The following is a 20,951-nucleotide window of genomic DNA, read 5'->3' on the forward strand; positions in this document are numbered from 1 at the left end:
TGATGCCTCTTTATAATACATTTCTCTGGCCCCTCATTCCTGGCCCTTAAAAACCACCAAACTGCTTTCTGTCACTGGACAGTAATTTATACAGTCAAAAAATGTATATAAATACAATTTTACACTATGCACTTTTTTGTCTGACATTTTATGTTTTTTTCTCTGCATGTTTTACCTCTAGAGTCTGCCTTGCTTCACTTAGTATAATTATTTTGAGATTCATTCATGTTATAGTATGTATCCATAATTAATTCGGATAAAGCAAGTTAATTCATTAATGTATTGATTGATATTTAGACTGTTTCTAGTTTGGGCTATTATGAATACATGTGCTATGAACATTTGTGTTGATATCATTATATGAACACCTACTTTTATCTCTCTTGGGTAAATACCCAGGAGTGCAATGGCTGAGTCTTACGGCAGAAGTATGTTTAACTTTTTAAGGGACTCTTGAACTGTTTTTCAAAGGTTACACTTTTTTGTATTCCCATCAGCAGTGTATGAGAGTTTCAGCTTCTCCACATCCAAGCCAGTGCTTGGCTATTATCAGTCATGCTAATCTTAGCTATTTAAAAATAGATAGTGGCGTCTCATTTTGGTTTTAATTTGCATTGCCCTAAGCATTAATTATGTTGAGCATATGTGCTTATTTACCAAACAAATGTCTACTTTGAAATGTCTGTTCCAGTCTTTCACCCAAGTTTTAAATGGGGTTGTTTGTTTTTCATTATTAAATTTTGAGCTTTTAAAATATATTTTTGATGCAAGCCTTTTATCAGATATATGAGTTGCAAATATTTTCTCCCAGCCTGCAGCTTGTCTTTTCAGTCTCTTAATAGATTCTTTTGAAGAGCAGATTCTTTTTTTTAAATTTGATGAGTTCTTCTTATCAATATATTATTATATAAATCATGCTGTGGGGTCATATCAAAGAAAGCTTTGCCTGACTCAAAGTCCCAAATGTTTTCACATCTTCCCTCTCCTCTCCTTTGGGAACTGAGATTACACGTAAATTCAGTTACTTGAAATGTACTGTCTACTATTGCTCTGTTCATGTTTTTTAAAAATTTATTTTCTCTCTATATTTTATTTTGAGAGGTGTCTATCTTTTCTTCTTTAATGACTAATGTGCTATCAGCCTACCATGTAGCTGGGACTACAGCCACATGCTACTATGTCCCACTAATTTTTGTATTTTTAGTAGAGATGGGATTTCACCATATTGGTCAGGCTGGTCCTGAACTCCTGACTTCGTGATCCACCTGCCTCGGCCTCGCAAAATGCTGAGATTACAGGCGTGAGCCACTGCGCCCAGCCTCCTTTAGTGTATCTTGCATGTCTCTATTTTAGAACATATAGAATACTGTTTCAATAAGCATTTTAATGTTCTTAACTGATAACTCTGGCACCTTGATTTACTCTGGATCAGTTCTGACTCAGTGATTTTTCTCCTTATTATGAGCCACGTTCTTCTGTCTTTTGTTGTTACTGTTGCGTCTCTGCTAAACTGTGTCTGGATGTCAGATATGGTGACTTTTATCTTATTGAGTGCTGGAAGTATATATAAATATTCTTGATCTTTGTATTGGTATGTATTTAAGTTTAGTTGGAAAGAGTTTGACTCTTTTTGGTCTTGCTTTAAAAATTCATTAGGTGGGATCAGACCAGTTCTCATTTTAGAGCTAATCACTCCCAACTAGTGAGGCAAGATCCTTCTGGGTACCCCTGGGAATCTTGAGGTGTTTCTGGGTTGGCTGATAAAATAAGCACTATTACTGGACCTTGGTGAGCATGTGTACTGTTACTTTTCATCTTATCTGTGTGTTGTTTCCCCAACCGTAGGTACTTTTCTCTAGGCCTGTCCTAACAATTACTTAGCTATGTACTTTAGGGGGACCCTTTGCAGAGCTCTGGAGTTCTCTTTCTGTGCAGCCCCTTCTTCTCGGAAACCTTGTCCTGAGAGCTCATGTCAACATGGTTTCTGTGGACTCTCAGCTCTGTCCCCTCAGCTCAGGGAGAACAATGGGCTCCTCTTGGGCTCTTCTCCTGGAGTAGTAGGCTGGAAAACTTTCTCCAGGCATAAATTAGGGAAGTTGATAGGCTCACCTTGTTTGAGACTGACTTTACAGGGTCTTGCAAACTTTTGTGGCATACATTTTGGCCATTTTTTTGGTTGTTTCAGGAGGGAGAGAAAGTCTAGTTCTTGTTACTCCATCATGGTCATTGCAGTAGTCAACCTAACTGATATTTATCAATACAGTCTGTTGCTACACATTGAACTTGCTTAAGATAATTTTTAGATGGCACAGAACTTTCTGTCCATTGAATGAGACTCTCTGCTTATTTTGCAAGTGCTCATTTGTATGGAGACATTTGTATGGAGAAACTTCAAAAAGTTTGTGGAAAAATGAAGTTAAAAGATAAACATTGAAAATGTGATCTTCGGTTTTCATCCCTAAAGAACTGATGGTCCTGGGAACTTAACAATGTCAATGCAGTCTCTTATACATTATTAACTTAAGAAAAATGGGTGCCCTTTCCACATTTGTTGAGATTGGGAAACAAAAAGAAGTCAGAAGGAGCCAAATCAGAGCTGTAAGGTGGATGCCTGACAATTTCCCATTGAGACTCTCACAAAATTGCCTTTGCTCGATGACAGGAATGAGCAGAAACACTGTGGTGTTAGAGGACTGTCTGCTAAAGCTTTCCCAGGTATTTTGCCCTAAAACTTTGGCTAACTTATTCAAAACACTCTCATGATATGCAGATATTATTGTTCTTTGACCTTCCACAAAGTCAACAAGCAAAATGCCTGGAATGTCCCCAAAAAACTGTTGCCGTGACCTTTGCTCTTGAGTGATCCCCTTTTGCTTTGACTGGACCACTTCCACCTTTGGTAGCCATTGCTTTGATTGTGTTTTGCCCTCAGGATCATACTGGGAAAGCCATGTTTTATCTTCTGTTACAATTCTTCAAAGAAATCCTTCAGGATCTTGACCCTAGTTCTTTAAAATTTCCATTGAGAGCTCTCCTCTTGTCTGCAGCTGATCTGAGCACAACACTTTTGGCACCCATGCAGTGGAAAGTTGGTTCAACTTTAATTTTTTAGTCAGAACTGTGTAAGCTGAACCAATTAAGATGTCTACGATGTTGGCTATTGTTTGTGCTGTTGATTATCAGTCCTCTTCAATTAGGGCACAAACAAGATTAATTTTTTTCCTTGAAAATTGATATGGATGATCTGTCCCTGTGGACTTCATCTTCCACATCATCTCGTTTCTTCTTTAAAAAAGCTGTCCGCTTGTGAACTACTGATTTCTTTGGTGCATTGTCCCCTCAAGCTTCTTGTAAAGCATCAGTGATTTCACCATTATTTCACTCAAGCTTCATCATAATCTAATGTTTGTTCTTGCTTCAATTTTAGCAGAATTTACATTGCTCTGCTAGGGGCTCTTTTCAAACTAATGTCTACTCCTTCTTACTGTCTCAAACTAGATCCTGTTCAAACATGCTATAATAAATTAGTATGAGTTTATTTTGCTGCCAATATTGAAACCTTTGCATAGTTTTTTTCATAATATACATTTTCCATGAACTTTTTAAGGCCTCTCACGTATCCACAGGTAGAGTGCCTTACCTATTCTGACTTCAGTCAATTATTCAAGACCTTTCCTTGTCAGTGACACATTAGAAAGGTAGAGTATTGAAAAATAAGAGTAGCTTCTGCTGATTAAGAAATACTATATCTTTTTCTACTTCTTTCTTTTTTTTTTTTTTTTTCTTGAGACAGCATCTTTCTCTGTCACCCAGGCTGGAGTGCAGTGGTGTGATCTCAGCTCACTGCAACCTCTGCCTCCCAGGGTCAAGTGATTCTCCTGCCTCAGCCTCCCGAGTAGCTGGGACTATAGGTGCCTGCCACCACACCCAGCTAATTTTTGTATTTTTAGTGGAGACAAGGTTTCACCATATTGGCCAGGCTGGTCTTGAACTCCTGACCTTGTGATCTGCCTGACTCGGCCTCCCAAAGTGCTGGGATTACAGTCATGAGCCACTGTACCTAGCTTTCTACTTCTTTCTTATTATTTTCCTCCTCTCTCATTCCTATATTCTCTCCTTTCTCCTACTTTCCTCCCCACTCCCTGTTTCCTTCCTTTCATCTTTCCTATTTTCAGGACTTAATATTTCTTGAACCTCAGATGTTATCATAGTATGTTATTTGTTTAATTTTCACATAACAATAATAGTTTAAATACAAATAATATTTATTTTCATCCCCATGTTATCAGTATAACAGTAAAGATGTGGAGAGGCCAGCTGGGCATGGTGGCTCAAGCCTGTAATCCCAGCACATTGGGAGGCCGAGGTGGGTGGATCACGAGGTCAGGAGATCGAGACCATCCTGGCTAACATGGTGAAACCCCATCTCTACTAAAAAATAGAAAAAATTAGCTGGTCGTGGTGGTGCGTGCCTGTAGTCCCAGCTACTCGGGAGGCTGAGGCAGGAGAATAGTGTGAACCCGGGAGGCAGAACTTGCAGTGAGCCAAGATCACGCCACTGCACTCCAGCCTTGGTGACAGAGCGAGACTGTCTCAAAAAAAAAAATAAATAAATGAAAATAAAATTAAAAAAAATGATGTGGAGAGGCCAAACCAATGGCTCTTATATCCACGTTATTTCTTCTAAATGATTTCACCTTAGTTTTGGTCTGCATCTCTAACCATAGCTAGTTGCAGTAGGACCTTCTATCTGGCCTTGCTGCTCTCATTTTTGGACCTCCTCACTGAAATCAAATTGATCTTTCTAAAATGCAAACCCGGTCTTAGTATTTTATTACTTAAAACCCATTGGTGGCTTTCCATGATTTATGGAATAAAGTCAAAATTCCTGTTTTTGCCCACGTTTCTGTGTGCCTCTCATCCCTACATTTACTGATTCCTGTGTGCCATAAATTGCCAGTTGTCCAGAGTTCATTCTCTTTTTGTATTTGGGAGGACTTCTGCATCCTGCAACTTTTCCCCTGAAACACGCTTGGAAAATACCTACTCATTTTTTTCAGATTCAGGTTAGTTTTTTACTTCAGTTTCTTTTCCTGAAGCTTATACTGACTGCTCCATATGGCTTTGGGGATTAGCTACTCATTCCTTTGTGCCCTTTTGTAGATACACATTTATCATGGAGTCTTTTTTTTTTTTTTTTTGAGACAGAGTCTCACTCTGTCACCAGGCTGGAGTGCAGTGGTGTGATCACAGCTCACTGCAACCTTTACCTTCCAGGTTCAATTGATTCTCTTGCCTCAGCCTCCCAAGTAACTAAAGCCATGCACCACCGTGCCCAGCTAATTTTTGTATTTTTAATAGAGACGGGGTTTCACTATGTTGGCCAGGATGGTCTCGATCTCTTGACCTCGTGATCTGCCCACGTTGGCCTCCCAAAGTGCTGGGATTACAGGCATGAGCCACCGCTCCCAATCAGTCATGCAGTCTTTATACTTACTTGTTTACTTGCCTGTCAGCTCACTGAATGCAGGGAATATTTCCTTGTTGCTCTAGCACCTACACCAGTACCTGGTATCCAGAAGCTGTATGCTAAATGTTTGTTGAGTGGCTGTTTGACTGAATGATTGTACTCCTAATTAGTAGATAGAAAGCCATGAACTTCCCAGTTCATCATTCTTTGTGCTCAATTCTGGTTTCTTTATTGTGTTCAAAAGAGTTCCTTAGTGACATAAAACTATGGAGCTAGTATGTCAGCTCATTTAAGCAATGATTGGTTTATGTATATAAGAGGCTTCAATAATTATATATTTTTATTTCAGTTTCAATAAATGATCAATTGATTAATTTTCTCTGTTTTGGCTTATTGTTCACATTTAATATCAAAAGTGTTTTACTTAAAATTATTCATGCCAATTATGACAGTTAGGTGAATATTACTTTGATTTACATTCCAGTAGTAGTTTTGGTTGAACCCTGAATATGCTAAGACGTCACTTTTCTTTTTTCTTATGAACAGGCTACTGTGTTTACATATATTATTAAAATCTTCTTTGAAAATACGAAGTGTTACATTTCTTATATTTAGTTCTCTGTGCTTCAGAATTCCTGTGATACTTGCACTTAAGTCCTTCTGAGCAGTTGATGTTAATATTTATGTGGTTAATTTCATGAAACATGGTGGTTTTCATTTCTATCATTAATTTATACAGGAGATAGACTGTTTTCCAGGTGTAAGCTCAGTCATATAATTAGAAAATTTATAAGCAGAAGGGAGTTATTTGGTCTAACCCATTTATTCTACAGATAGAGAAATTAGAGTCCAGAAACTCTGTCTTCTTTAAAGTCTTACAGGTATTTAAGAAAAAAGAATAGACTTGAGGTTTCTGTGTTCTGAACCCAGTGATCTTGACACTGTAATGATCTTCATCCATATTATTCACAGAAGTAAATATAATCACATATTAAATAAGAAACACAAATACTAAGGAGATATTATACTGAAAAATGAAATAATATTATCTTAATTATTTTGATCAGATTCAATATATAGCAGCTTGAAGGCTAATAATTCCAATGATTCTCTGAATAAACCATTTTTCGAATAAGATTACAGGTTTTAGTAATCTAATTATTTTGACTGATGCAAATGTTACCCCGCCAGTCTGAAAAATGTGTTTATTTATATGTCATAAAGAATAATTTATTCCAAAAAGGCTAATTTTCAAAATATATGTACCTTCTGAAACTGTATCTATTTTTTTCCCACGTTTTCTAAATATAGTTTAGAGGGCGTTTGTAGATTTTCATGGTGCTGAAAAATTAAGGTATAATGGTCTCATGAAGGAGAATAATGTCATTTAGACATTGTAATTTTGGAGGATCACAATACTTTTTGGAATGTGGTTGTTGCAGCACTGGTCACTTATACTAATTATATAATAACATACTATACTAATGCAATAATATACCATATGAAATTATTAAATGGTAAATTTGTCTTAAATCCTCTAGAATACTGCAAAGAAATAGTTTATATAAGAAAGAGTACCATAGCATATGTGAACACAATGTTTCCTATTTTTTTCTTCTTTTTTATTTTTTCGAAGACAAGTTCTCACTCTGTTGCCCAGACTGGAGTTCAGTGCCATGTTCATAGTTCACTGCAACCTCAAACTCCCAAGCTCAAGTGATCCTCTTGATTCAGCCTCTGAAGTAGCTGTGCCTATAGGTGTGCACCACCACACCGGCTAAGTTTTAAAATTTTTTATAGATATGTTGCCCAAGCTGGTCTCAAATTCTTGAGCTCAAGAGATCTTCTCACCTTGGCCTCCCAGAGTGTTGGGATTACAGGCATGAGCCACCATACTCAGCCAATATTTCTTTTGTAAAAGACATTTTCTAACATACTTCTCATTTTAACTAACATAATATTCAAAGTGTAGATCTGAGAAAGAGATAGTGCCTGCAGATCTGGGATCCTACATGCTAATATTATGGGATGCATTCAGATTTGATCAGCAGATATTCCATTTATTCTAGAACACCACCAGCAGAAGAATGTAATTACGTCTATCACTAAAACTTTGTGTCAATACAGACTACTGTATTTGTTATCATAGATGGTCCTTGGATGGCAGCCTTAAGCAATTTTAAACCTAGACAGGTGATGTACTTTTTCTTCTTGGATAATTTTCATTGTTTTATCTAATTTGGTTGTAACTGATGTGTTTAATATGGCTTGCTTGTTTTTTAAAAAGTTGTTCAGTATCCTTAGAACTCAGTGCTGATTTCTTTTTCTAGCAGGCCTTTTATATAGGACATCTCACTTTCTCCTGGCTCTCTACTACTAGCATGAGGTCTCTGAAAAAATCAAGACAGCCAAATAATTTGTTATAGAATAGCCTATGTAGAGGGACAGGGGAGGAGTCATATTCCAAGAGGGAAAGACCTTTGAGCCAGGCTCAATTTGTAGAGGCTGTTGAATGAAAATGAGAGAGAGAGAATGCACACTTTATTGCACTATTAAAGCAAAATTCTGACAATAACTTCTAAAAATGATTCCACTCTTATACACTGAGAATATGACAGACCTTCCAAAAGTATAATTTCTTACATGAACGTCCAGGTATATAAGGAAAAATAACTATTTCCTACCAATATCTTCAGCCGCCTTTATTGTTGGTTCACCACATAGATTTTTATCAGACTCGCAGAACATTAATTTTTTAAATTAGCTACCATTACAACTAGCTTGAGAAGAACTTTCTTTTTAATAATTCGACCCAGATGCATTCTAGATACTCCAGTGTTACGAATCGATGGCTTCATGAGGAGCCGCTGTTGACTCATGCTATCTCTGGACACACTGACAGGAAATGTTTTCTTACACCTGTTTTCCTCCTGCTTTTCCTTGGTAGGACTTAGTTCCTTGGCATAGTTCAGTATCAATGGCAGTCATAGAGAAGTGTTACAAAAACCCAGCTTATTCCAACTTGTGAATTATTTGGCACCCAGGAACCAGGTCTTACAATCTTCAACCCACTTTTTCCTAACATGGCCCCTTTTCTGAAATGTTTATTTATATATGATGTAGGCCTGGGGAAAGGACATGGACTTTCAAAGAAAATATTCTGCAATAGATCTCTCAACTCCAGAGAACCTTCTGACTAAATCTGAAAGAATTCCACTGTGCTCTGATAACATCCTTTAATAATGAAGGAAAAGATATTTTTCCCCCAGGAGGATTTTGTAGTGAAAGAGATGGCATAATTTTTTTTAAATGTTGTTTATACTCTAATTTGTTTTTTCATTTGTGGGGTGTGTCTTAAATCCTAAATGGTACATCCTTTTTAAAATACTTCTAGTAATAAAATGTTTCTGAAGTTATGTTGTAAATATCATTGGACTATGTTTAATAATGTTAAGTTGATCCCACTTCCCCTGAAATTATATACATAAATGCTGAAAGTATAAATTTACATATACAACTTCATGGAACATTTTTCTTCCAAGTGTGCATTTGCTAGAATTTGCATTGAAAGGTTTTGGAAGGAGCCTGTTGGTATGAATCCTGTGTTAGCAACACTCAGATTTGTTGCATACTGAACAGCATGCTAAATCTCACTTCACAATCTTAGATTTCTCATCTACCATCTTGAGCTGAATTTAAAATATAACTGCAGTTTATTATGTCACCTGTTCGTCAAACACTGATGCAAAGCTTAGTTTTCAGTGTGAAGAACCCATGACTAGAGAAGGGAAGAAGAAAGGGTCAAGCAGACCTCATTAAAGAGTGTATGGGCAAGAAAACACATCAGATGTCTTGATAGGTTTTTTAAAGTCCTGTTAGACTTGTCATGATTTCCAAAACACTAAATGCCATCTAGTATTTTGGACCCTCCAAAATTACAGTAGAATATTATTATGGGTCATCTTAATTGGAAATATACAGGAAAATCCTGATGATTAATGTAGACTAGTGATAGCTCTCACACATTTATATAACCTATGTTGAAAAGAAAGAAGAAAGGCAGGAAGGAAAGAAGGAAAAAGAGCGGAGAGAGAGGAACAAGAAAACACGTGGATTTGTGGAAATGAAAATTTTTAAATTACTAATTTGCAAGAATGGGTAAGAAAAATACCGAGTATGAACATAAGTGCTTTCAATTCCGTTTGTCTCTTAATCCTTCTCAGTCCGTGGCCAGTTTTGAAACTTGGTGTAACTTCCTTCCTTTATTCCTCCCTCCCTTGCTCCCTCCATCCCTTCTTGCCAGCCTCCTTCCCTTCCTCTCTCCTTGAGTTTCCTTCTTCTTTCTTGTTCCCTCCCTCCCTCCCTCTCTCCTTTTTTCCCTTAGTTTCCCCGGAAGCACATATACCAGCCATTTGAATGCTTTCTGCTCATAGATACTGCCAAGCCCCCTCACCCAGACTGCTGACTAGATTTGGTAGAATGGAATGAGAAACATAGACTTTGTGTCTGTGGCGGCCACCTCTGATGTTGCAGATTTTTGCCGTGATTATGCACTCCAGCCGAGGGATCTAGAGAGGTTGAAATTTCAACTGTGGGATTTGCCATTTTGGAATTTGCAGTAATGTACTGGATATGCTAACAGCAGCCTGGCTAGCCGCCACTTCACAAGGAAGTATTTAAATATACACGTGTAATATGAAGAAAATTGCATTAGATCATAAGGGATGAATTATTTTGTAAATGACTATACCATCAAATACCATACCTGATATCAATCATCTTCATCAGACAGTATCTGTGTATGTAAGTAGATAAACAAAAAAGCAGGAGTTTATTTCTCTCTAATGTATCCTTGACTCTCTAGTGGTGACCTCTGAAATGTCTCTTCTGATCCAGACTTGTTTGAATCATGTGCAACATTTTAGATTTGTCTTTTCTCTGCAAGTTTTTTTTTTGTTAAGTACCATAACATATTGAACCAAATAGTTTTGCTTGCTTTCTATTGATGACACATGATTTTGGCTTTTATCTTCAGTGGAAAATCAATGTGTCACATGGCGTTCACTAAGAAAAAGGTATGGGGCCTCTTTGTAATTCTTTGTCAGATGGTTGCTTTATCTTGATTTATGCCTTCAAACGTTTTCCCATTCAGCAGAAAATATTGTGTCGCTATCTGTGAGAGCAAAGCGATCTATACCAATTTATGCTCTAAGTGTAGCCTCCTTCCAGAACTGCTTATGGAACATATCAACTCACTATAGATTAGGGACATAATGGATTCTTCTTTCTTAAAAGTGGCAGATTGACAATTTTAGTTCATATACAAGCTTTTATATTAACATTAAAACAATATTTCTATGTAAAGTAAAATATTGTAGTTGATTATTATTCGAGGGCCTCCCAGAATTTCAAGGTCTGAAAATAAATTCAATGTTCCTGGTGGTAACAAAATTGCTCCTACTTCCTTGTATCAGGACTGCCATTTGGAACTGCTGGGGAAGCTCTTTTCAGAAATTATTTTCAAAACAGCATTGCTGCCTTTTGCCAAACTGAAATCTGGTTGTAAACTTTTGAAAACTAGTTCCTTGGAATGGAATTCAAGTTGTCTTCTAAGCAATTTTTTTAACTCAAACATACATTCTATCTTGCTTTATTATGTCACTATTTGTGTAGGAAACATATTTCTATTTTTACCATTTTCAATTTATTTACATTTACATTTACATTTGTGTGTATATATATACACACATACATACACTTTAAGTTCTGGGATACATATGCAGAACTTGCAGTTTTGTGAAATAGGTATACATGTGCTGTCGTGGTTTGCTGCACCCATCAACCCGTCATCTACATTAAGTATTTCTCCTAATGCTATCCCTCCTCTTTCCTTCCTACCCACTGACAGGCCCCAGTGTGTGATGTTCCCCTCCCTGTGTCTATGTGTTCTCTTTGTTCAACTCCGACTTATGAGTGAGAACATGTGGTGTTTGGTTTTCTGTTCTTGTGATAGTTTGCTGAGAATGATGGTTTCCACCTTCATCCATGTCTCTGCAAAAGACATTAATCCATCCTTTTTTATAGCTGCATAGTATTCCATGGTGTATATGTGCCACATATTCTTTATCCAGTCTATCATTGATGGGCATTTGGGTTGGTTCCTAGTCTTTGCTATTGTGAATAGTGCTGCAATAAACATATGTGTGAATGTGTCTTTGTAGTAGAATGATTTATAATCCTTTGGATGTGTACCTAGTAATGAGACTGTTAGGTCAAATGGTATTTCTAGTTCTGGATCCTTGAGGAATTGCTACACTGTCTTCCACAATGGTTGAACTAATTTACACTCCCACCAACAGTGTAAAAGCATTCCTATTTCTCCACATCCTCTCTAGCACCTGTTGTTTCCTGACTTTTTAATGATTGCCATTCTAACTGGCGCGAGATGGTATCTCATTGGACCAGGGGTGATGAGCTTTTTTTTTTTTTTTTTTCTTCGAGACAGCCTCACTCTGTCACCCAGGGTGGAGTGCAGTGGCACAATTTCGGCTCACTGCAACCTCCACCTAATGGGTTCAAGCAATTCTCCTGCCTTAGCCTCTTGAATAGCTGGGATTACAGATATATACCACCACGCCTGGCTAAAGTTTTTTTTGTGTGTTTTTGGTAGAGACAGAGTTTCACCGTAGTGGCCAGGCAAGTCTCAAACTCCCGACCTTGTGATCCACTCGCCTTGGCCTCCCAAAGTGATGGGATTACAGGCGTGAGCCACCACGCCCAGCCTATGATGAGCTTTTTTTCATGTGTTTATTGGCCGCATAAATGTCTTCTTTTGAGAAGTGTCTGTTCATATCCTTTTCCCACTTTTTGATGGGGTTGTTTTTTTCTTGTAAATTTGTTTAAGTTCCTTGTAGATTCTGGATATTAGCCCTTTGTTAGATGGATAGATTGCAAAAATTTTCTCCCACTCTGTAGGTTGTGTGTTCACTCCGATGATAGTGTCTTTTGCTGTGCAGAAGCTATCTTTAGTTTAATTAGATCCCGTTTCTCAATTTTGGCTTTTGTTGCCACTGCTTTTGGTGTTTTAGTCATGAAGTCTTTGCCTATGCCTATGTTCTGAATGGTATTGGCTAGGTTTTCTTCTAGAGTTTTTATGGTTTTAGATCTTATGTTTAAGTCTTTAATCCATCTTGAGTTAATTATTTTATAAGGTGTAAGGAAGGGGTCCAGTTTCAGCTTTCTTCATATGGCTAGCCAGTTTTCCCATCACCATTGATTAAATAGTCAATCTTTCCCCATTGTTTGTTTTCGTCAGGTGTGTCAGAGATATGTTGTATATTTCATGGTACAATGCCTTCTGTCAATGGGGAAAAATAACAAGCATATATGGGATGAATGAAGTCTGCTATGGTTAAGGTTGAGAATATTTACTGATCCTTGAGTTCAGTCTCCAGGAATGTTGGAAATAGAGAATGGAGATAATGGAGATAAAGAAAAGTTCTGAAAATGACACTTCCCATAGTGTCAAAATTGTGATCTATTGGAGAATTCTGTGATACATCAAAATCTCTGTTTATACTGATGTTTGTTATTGTGTATGAGCATATCTTTATCAGGTGTAGGCTATTTCTATACTTTCATGTCTTTAAATCAATGTTTCTATTCACATATGTATATGTGCAAATAGAAGCATGTTAATATTATATATATATTTTTTCTGTCATTACCATGATTGCTATGATTATCATTAGCATGTATTATTAGTGTGACCGAAGTATCATCAGTATCAGTTTCTTTCTAACTGCAGTGCTCCTGTGATGCTTCATTTCTACAGAGCCAACCTACACCCACCGTTTCCCTGACTATAACTTTACCTAAAGTATAAGCCCTTATAAAGCCATGAAAGCCTACCAAGAATTGTCAAAGAAGCTAGGCAGCAGCCAGGCTCTGCCTTAGGAAAAGACTTTACTTTTTATTATCATGTGCAGTACTTAACTACTTGTTTTGACCTCTAAGATTTTGCTCTCCTATATTTCTATCCCCTGGCTTTCTGATATTTCATGTGATTATATTTGAAATTTTAACCTTGCTTTTCTTTTTGGAATCTCTGATATCTCTGCTGCCACAGGTAATGACAGGTTCCTCTCTAACTGTTGGTGTTATCCCTGGTCAGATTATTACTGATGACAGAAGTAGATGTTTTACGTGGATTCTCTCGATATCAGAAACAAATACAGATATCACAACTCAAAAATGACAGACTGATAACCATTATGAACTTAGATGCAACATTCTTAATACAATATTAGCAAAGTGAGTCTAGGAATATTTAAAAATGATAATGTGTTTTAACCAAGTGGGGCTTATCTCAAGTTGGTTTCAACAACTGAAAATCTACCATGCTGACAGAAAAAAGAAAAATCACATGACACTCTCAATAGATGCAAAAAAGGAATTTACAAAATGTAACACATTTTTTAAATTAAAAACTCCCAGCAACTGAGGATAGAAAAGTACATTTTCAAACTGATTATGTGTTTACAGAAAATCTATAGCAAACATCTTACTTAAAATGGTGAAAGCCTTAATACTTTCTACATAAGATTATGAAAAATGCAATGATGTCCTCTCTCCCTAGTTCTTTAAAGTATTGCATTCAATATTAAATAAGTGGAAATATATACCAAGTTCATTGATAAATATTTAATACTTATGAGATGATAATTCTCCTGAAATTGATCTCTAGATTCAGTGGAATTCCCATGAAACCTTATAGGTCCTTTTGGATAAATTACAAAACTGATTCTAAAACAGGGAGAAAGAAAGAAGGGAAGGAAGGAGGAATGGACAGAAAGAAGAAAGAAATAAAGAGAAAAGAAAAGAAAATAAGAAATAAGTGACACCCAAGTTGGGAAGAAAGAAAAATACTATTCTCACATGATGTAAACATATACACAGAAAATCCTTAGGCAACTGCAGAAGTGTGCTAGAGGTATGAAGTGAATTTAACAAAGTTGTAGGATGAAAGATCAATAAATAAAATCAATTGTGTTTCTATACACAATCAACACCAATTAGAAAATAAAATTATGTAAGCAATTTAACTTATAATAGCCTCAAAAATAATAAAATAATTCAGAATAAATTTAATAAAAGGTATGCTGATCCAAAATTTCTAAATCACTAATACGAGAGATTGAATAGGTAGAAATATGTATCAAGTTCATTGGTAAATATACATGTCATACTTATTAGATGATAATTCTTCTGAAACTGATCTCCAGATTTGGCACAATCCCAATCAAACCTATAGGCCTTTTTGGAGAAATTACAAAGCTGATTCTAATTTTTTTTTTAAATATGGAAGTCCTAGAATAGCCAGAGCATGTTTTAGAAAGAAGAATAAAGTTGGAAAACTTTCCAAATTTCAAGACATATTGTAAAGCTACACTAACCAGTACAGTAAACTTACTGGCATGAAGAAGACATATATATCAGTGAAACAGAATAAATAATTTAGAAATATATATAGCCTTACATGGCCAAAGTTGCCAAAGTAATTCAATAAGGAAATCAATGTCTTTATAAAGATGGTACTAATAAAATTGGATATTAAATGGAGAATATGAACTTCAGAATTACCTCACACCATATCCTCAAGTTAACTCAACATGTATTTTATACATAATGTAAATATAAAAAGTATAAAGCTTACTGAATAGGAAAAATTTTTAATAATCTTACTATAGCTAAAAATTTTTTAGATAAGAAAAGGATGGATGAAAATGGAAAAAAATAGTAAGTTGGACTTCATGAAATTAAGACTTTTGCAATTTAAAACATAGCATCAAAAAATGAAAAGGCAAACCACAGATTGGGACAGAATAATTTTAAATATGTCTGATAAAGAACTTTCATCTAGAATGTACACATAACTAAAAAACTAAATAACAAAACACAAATAACTCATTTAACATAATATTTTGACCTAAGTGGACCAAATATTTGTACAGATATTTTAATTTAAAAAGAGATGATGTCCAATACACAAATGAAAAGATACTTAACATTACCCGTCATCTGGGAAATGCATGTTAAAACCACATTGAGGTACCACTGTACACCCACTGGAGTGGCTGACACGAGCAGAACTGACCATACCACATGATGTGAAGAATTGCTATTCACACCTGGCTAGTGGGACTTCAAAATGGTACAGACATTTTGGAAAGCAGTTTGGCAGTTTCTTTTAATGTTAAACTTAGTACTGATCATATAACCAAATAATTCCACTGCGACTCAAAATAAATAAAAACATATCCGTACCAAGCCTCATCCTTGAAGTTCATAGCAGATGTGTCCATCAACTTGTAAATGGATAAACCAGTTGTAGATGGAGTACCACTCAACAATAAAAAGGAGCAAACTGATACAACAGCAATATAAATGAATATCAAAAGCATTATGCTCAGTGAAAGAAGCTAGACATGAAAGACACCAATGTATCATTCCACTAATAGGATACTCTAGAAAATGCAAACTGTAGAAACAGAAGCAGATTAGTGGTTGCCTGTGTTCAGGAATGGAGAAAAGATCAAATGCAAAACAGCAAAAGAAAACATTTTGTGATGATGCAGATTTTCTGTATCTTGATCATGATTGTGGTCAAATGATGATATTCATCTGCCATAACCCATTAAATTGCACATTGAAAAGGGTGAATTTTACTGTGTGTACATTATACTTAAATGGAGCTGTAAATATGTTTGGAGCTTATCTGTGAACATTAGTTGCAGAGCATTAGTTATTTTTATAGAGTGGAAATCTGCTGAGTGCCAACTTGAGAAGGGTTGAGAAAAATTAGAACCTTCTTCCAACACATTTCAGTTAGAACACTCTTAGGATGTCGTTACAGCTGTGCTCTATATTGGAGTCTCTGATGAAATCACATGTCTAACAATCTCAGCATGCCTTTAATCAACAGAATATACACGTGTTTTCTTTTTTTACTATAAAGGATATACCAAACAACTTTTTCAAGACTTTACTTCAAAAAGGCACGTAGTTTTGCAACATTTTTGGTAAGCCTTTAATTATTTCAAAATGAAAAATTGAAAATAAAATGCAATTATTTACTCAGGCCCCCCACAAAAAAGGCCTGTACGGGGAATGCATGTGGTGTGTGTGTGTGTGTGTGTGTGTGTGTGTGTGTGTGTAAGTGTGTGATTTGAAGAATTGAAAAAATTTTAGTGGGGTTTTGTAGCATCACTTTGATAGCATCCTGTAATTTTGAATTGTGTTAGAAATAAAAATAAAGTGAATACACTGATAAAAGAATTTGAAAAGAATTTGCATTATTGCCTAAATTATGTGTGGTTTCCACAGTGGCATGAATCGAGCATCTTTAACCTACATAACAATATATCAGAATGTATTAGGTAAAAAATAAGTAAACTAGTATAACAAAGTTAAATATTTCTAAAGGAAAATTATAGCTTTATTTTTTTTCCTGAACTGTTTTGAGGAGATATTTACACCAAAAGATATTATCATTGATCAATGAAACTTTTTCAGAATTTGCTTGTGTCCCACCAATATTTGATTACATAGTGCTTCTGTGAGTTCCATTTCATTAATTTAGCATTGACAGGAGAGAAGACAATGGCTCTGCAGCCTCTCTTGATGTGGCATGATCCTGGTTCCGCTGGCTGATATCTATTAGAACCATGGCCTTAATCATGCCCTTCATGCTTCTAACTTGATTTGCATTTGTTGTGTAATCCAAATTTATTCTCTCGTTTAGTCGCTTCCACCCATAGAAAAGCAGGTCTTTTTCGTTTCTCCTTCACCATTGCCCCCATTTTTTCTTTTTGTCCTCCCATGATGAAAAACAAGACAGAAACAAACTATAACAACAACAGACACCTTTTGTCTGTGGTCACCAATGCATTGTAGCACTAAACTTTGTTCAAAATCTCTAGATCTGACCTCTATATCTGCTGTTCCCAGAGTTTTTCAATGTATTCTCTAGACTGCTGTGACCCATTGACAGAACGTCTAGCTATATGTAATTGAAAGTTATTACTGTCTGATATGGCTTGGCTGTGTCTGCACCGAAATCTCATCTTGCACTGTAGCTCCCATAATTCACATGTTGTGGGAGGGACCCAGTGAGAGGTAAGTGGATCATGGGGGCAGTTTTCCCCACACTGTTCTAGTGGTAGTGAATAAGTCTCATGAGATCTGATGGTTTTATAAGGGGAAACCCCTTTCGCCTTTCACTTGGTTCTCATTTGCTAAATCATGCCTCTCAGCTGATTCTCTCTAGAATTTATTCTCAGGAGATCTAATTAATAACTTGTCAAGCTGATGTCCATCCTTGGGGACAACTCGTATCTGAAGAATGGCCAGTGAAAGGTATTAAAACTCCATACTCCTGCCTCAATTTAGGGCAACTCTGAAGGGTCACCCCAGCTTCTCAGCTCCCCCTTGAGATTAGCTGAGGTATTTGTTGTGACTGCCTCACATCTCAACTCCCTTTATCCAATTCAGTTTTTTCGCCACAGTTGTTGGTTCCTAGGATTTTACCCAGTTAAATGTTCTCTACACAAATCTCTATCTCAAATCTGCTTTACAGGGAATGTGGCCTCAGACAGGTTTTCATTAGGTTCTGGACATAATTCTCATTAGTCATTGATATGATTCGGCTGTGTCTCCGGCCGAATCTCACCTTGATTGTAATTATCCCCGCATGTCAAGGATGGAGTCAGGTGGAGATAATTGAATCATAGGGGCGGGTTCCCCCTACTGTTCTCCTGGTAGCGAATAAGTCTCACCAGATCTGATGCTTTTAAAATGGGAGTTTCCCTACACAAGCTTTCTTCTCTGCTACCATTTAAGATGTGCCTTTGCTTCTTTTTTGCCTTCTGCCGTGACTGTGAGGCCTCCCCAGCCATGTGGAATTGTGAGTTCATTAAACCTCTTTCCTTTATAAATTACCCGGTCTTGGGTAGGACTTTATTAGCAGCATGAGAACAAACTAGTACAGTCTGTTCTATAAGCCCAAGTCGGATCACAGAGTCCCGCTTTCTGTTTTTTTTTCTAGCCCATATTTCTACTAAAACTTGACTCATATAGACTTAAAACAAAATAATTAAGCATGGCTAATATTTATTTAATATTTTATACGTGTCAGGTACTGTATTTTGTAACTTATCTTTTAATAATCTTTCCAAATCTCTAAAAGGAGAATTCTGCTCTTTTATAGAGAAAATAAGGATGGCTCTGAAAATGTTAGTATTAGGGGAAGTAGGGTGAGGGACATAGGGGGCACTTTGTGTTATTTGTGCATTTTACTATCAATCTAAAATCAGGTCAAAATAAAAATTTTAAAAATGAGTAGTAAAAGCAGGTTGTTAAGATTTTCAGTGTGACTCTAGAATTTTTTTGTTTGTTGTTTGTTTTGGAGTGTAGTGGTATTATCTCTGCTCACTGCAACCTCCACTTCCCAGGCTCAAGCAATTCTCCCCCTCAGTCTCCCAAGTAGCTCGGATTATAGGTGCCCGCCCCCACACCCAGCTAATTTTTGTATTTTTTTTTTTTAGTAGAGATGGGGTTTCAGCATGTTGGCCAGGCCAGTCTCCAACTCCTGACTTCAAGTCATCCGCACGCCTCAGCCTCCCGAAGTGCTGGGATTATAGGCATGAGCCACCACTCCTGGCCCAAAGTTCATATTTTAACTACTAACCTAAATTATTTTAAAAACAAAAGCCTCCTTGGACTCAAACCAGGTCAGAGTGACATGATCATGTGCCTGTTTTGTGCAGGGTGAAGTGAGATTATTATCTAGGAAATAGCTGAAATGTCTTGTTGTGGGCATAAATATTTCATATAAATTCTAAGCTTCATATTAGCACTTAGATTATAATTATCTAAAGAATAGAGAACAATTTCATATAATTTTCAGTGTATCAGGCGAATCAAAAGTATACATACAAGCATGCAGATGAATTTCAGTGAATATAGTGGTGACAATGCTCAACAGAAGAAGTGTCCCCCACCCCATCCCTGCTTCTTGCTCTTTCACTGTCCTAAAGATAGAACAAAATGGTTCAGGCATCCAGCTTGTCCCCTCCACACTTCACACTTTTACTTAATAGCAGCTTATCTTTAACACTTTGTCATCTTTAAGATGTTGCTAATTCTTTCTGGTAGATCCCAGGACTGAGGATGAGGAAGAATGATTTTATTTAAATAAAGTTGCTTAATTAAAAAACAATTTTTTTTAGTTTTAAAATATTTTCATTATTTTATAAAATTTTTGTGGGTACATAGGAGGTTTATATATTTGTGGGGTACATGAGATGTTTTGATACAGGCATGCAGTGTGAAATAATCACATCATGAGGAATGGGCTTTCCATCCCCTCAAGCATTTATCCTCTGAGTTAAAAACTATTCAATTGGCTGGGCGCGGTGGCTCACGCCTGTAGTCCCAGCTCTTTGGGAGGCCAAGGGGGGCGGATCGCCTGAGGTCAGGAGTTTGAGACCAGCCTGGCCAACATGATGAAACCCCATCTCTACTAAAAATACAAAAATTAGCCAGGTGTGGTGGCGAGTGCCTGTCATCCCAGCTACTCGGGAGGCTGAGACAGGAGAATCATTTGAACCTGGGAGGTGGAGGTTACAGTGAGCCGAGATCATGCCATTGTACTCCAGCCTGAGTGACAAGAGTGAAACTCCATGTCAAAAGCAAACAAAAATCAATTACATTCTTTAAGTTATTAAAATTAAACATTGTAAATGATTTTTTTTCCCAAAGCTTTTTCAGAGAAAAAAAAAGTAGAAACAAAGACACTTTCTACTGATTTCCAACATGGTGACTGTATTTCTAGCATGTCTTAAGGTGAAAAATTGATTTTATGTTTAATACAAAACATAGCATAATGTAATGAAAAGCAAGATTGTAATGATGAAGGAAAATAACATTAGTGCTAATTTTTTTCAATTTGAAGCATTGGATTAAAATGAATTAGGTTATATTCCAACATGTTTATATTGAATTTCTTTTTTCTCCAATTGGTTTCTTTTTATTAATGGGGGAATGTTGCATTTGTATAAGGTTTCCCTATTATATTCAATTGTTTTGAGATGCTTTTAATATGAAGTTTTTATGTTTTCTTTTTGATGTATACATGTTATGCTTTTATGCTGAATTTGATAATTGGTGCTGTATATGCAAAGCAAATGTAATTTCCCAGCTTTTATTTTTTAAAGCCCTGGGAAGCAACATAATAAACTAGAAATAGTATCAAGACAGGAGTTAGAATACCTGGATTCTAAAATTTAAATTAAATTAGGATCTAGTGACATTATAGGTGTTCCTTGATCTTCTGATGACCTGGTTCCTCAAAAGAAAAATAAAATAATCTATAAATTGTTTCTAATTCTAAAACTCTATCAATCCTATTTTTAAAATTATA

Source organism: Gorilla gorilla, chromosome 2 (genome assembly GCF_029281585.2).
Source record: "Gorilla gorilla gorilla isolate KB3781 chromosome 2, NHGRI_mGorGor1-v2.1_pri, whole genome shotgun sequence".
NCBI classification, from domain to species: Eukaryota; Metazoa; Chordata; class Mammalia; order Primates; family Hominidae; genus Gorilla; species Gorilla gorilla.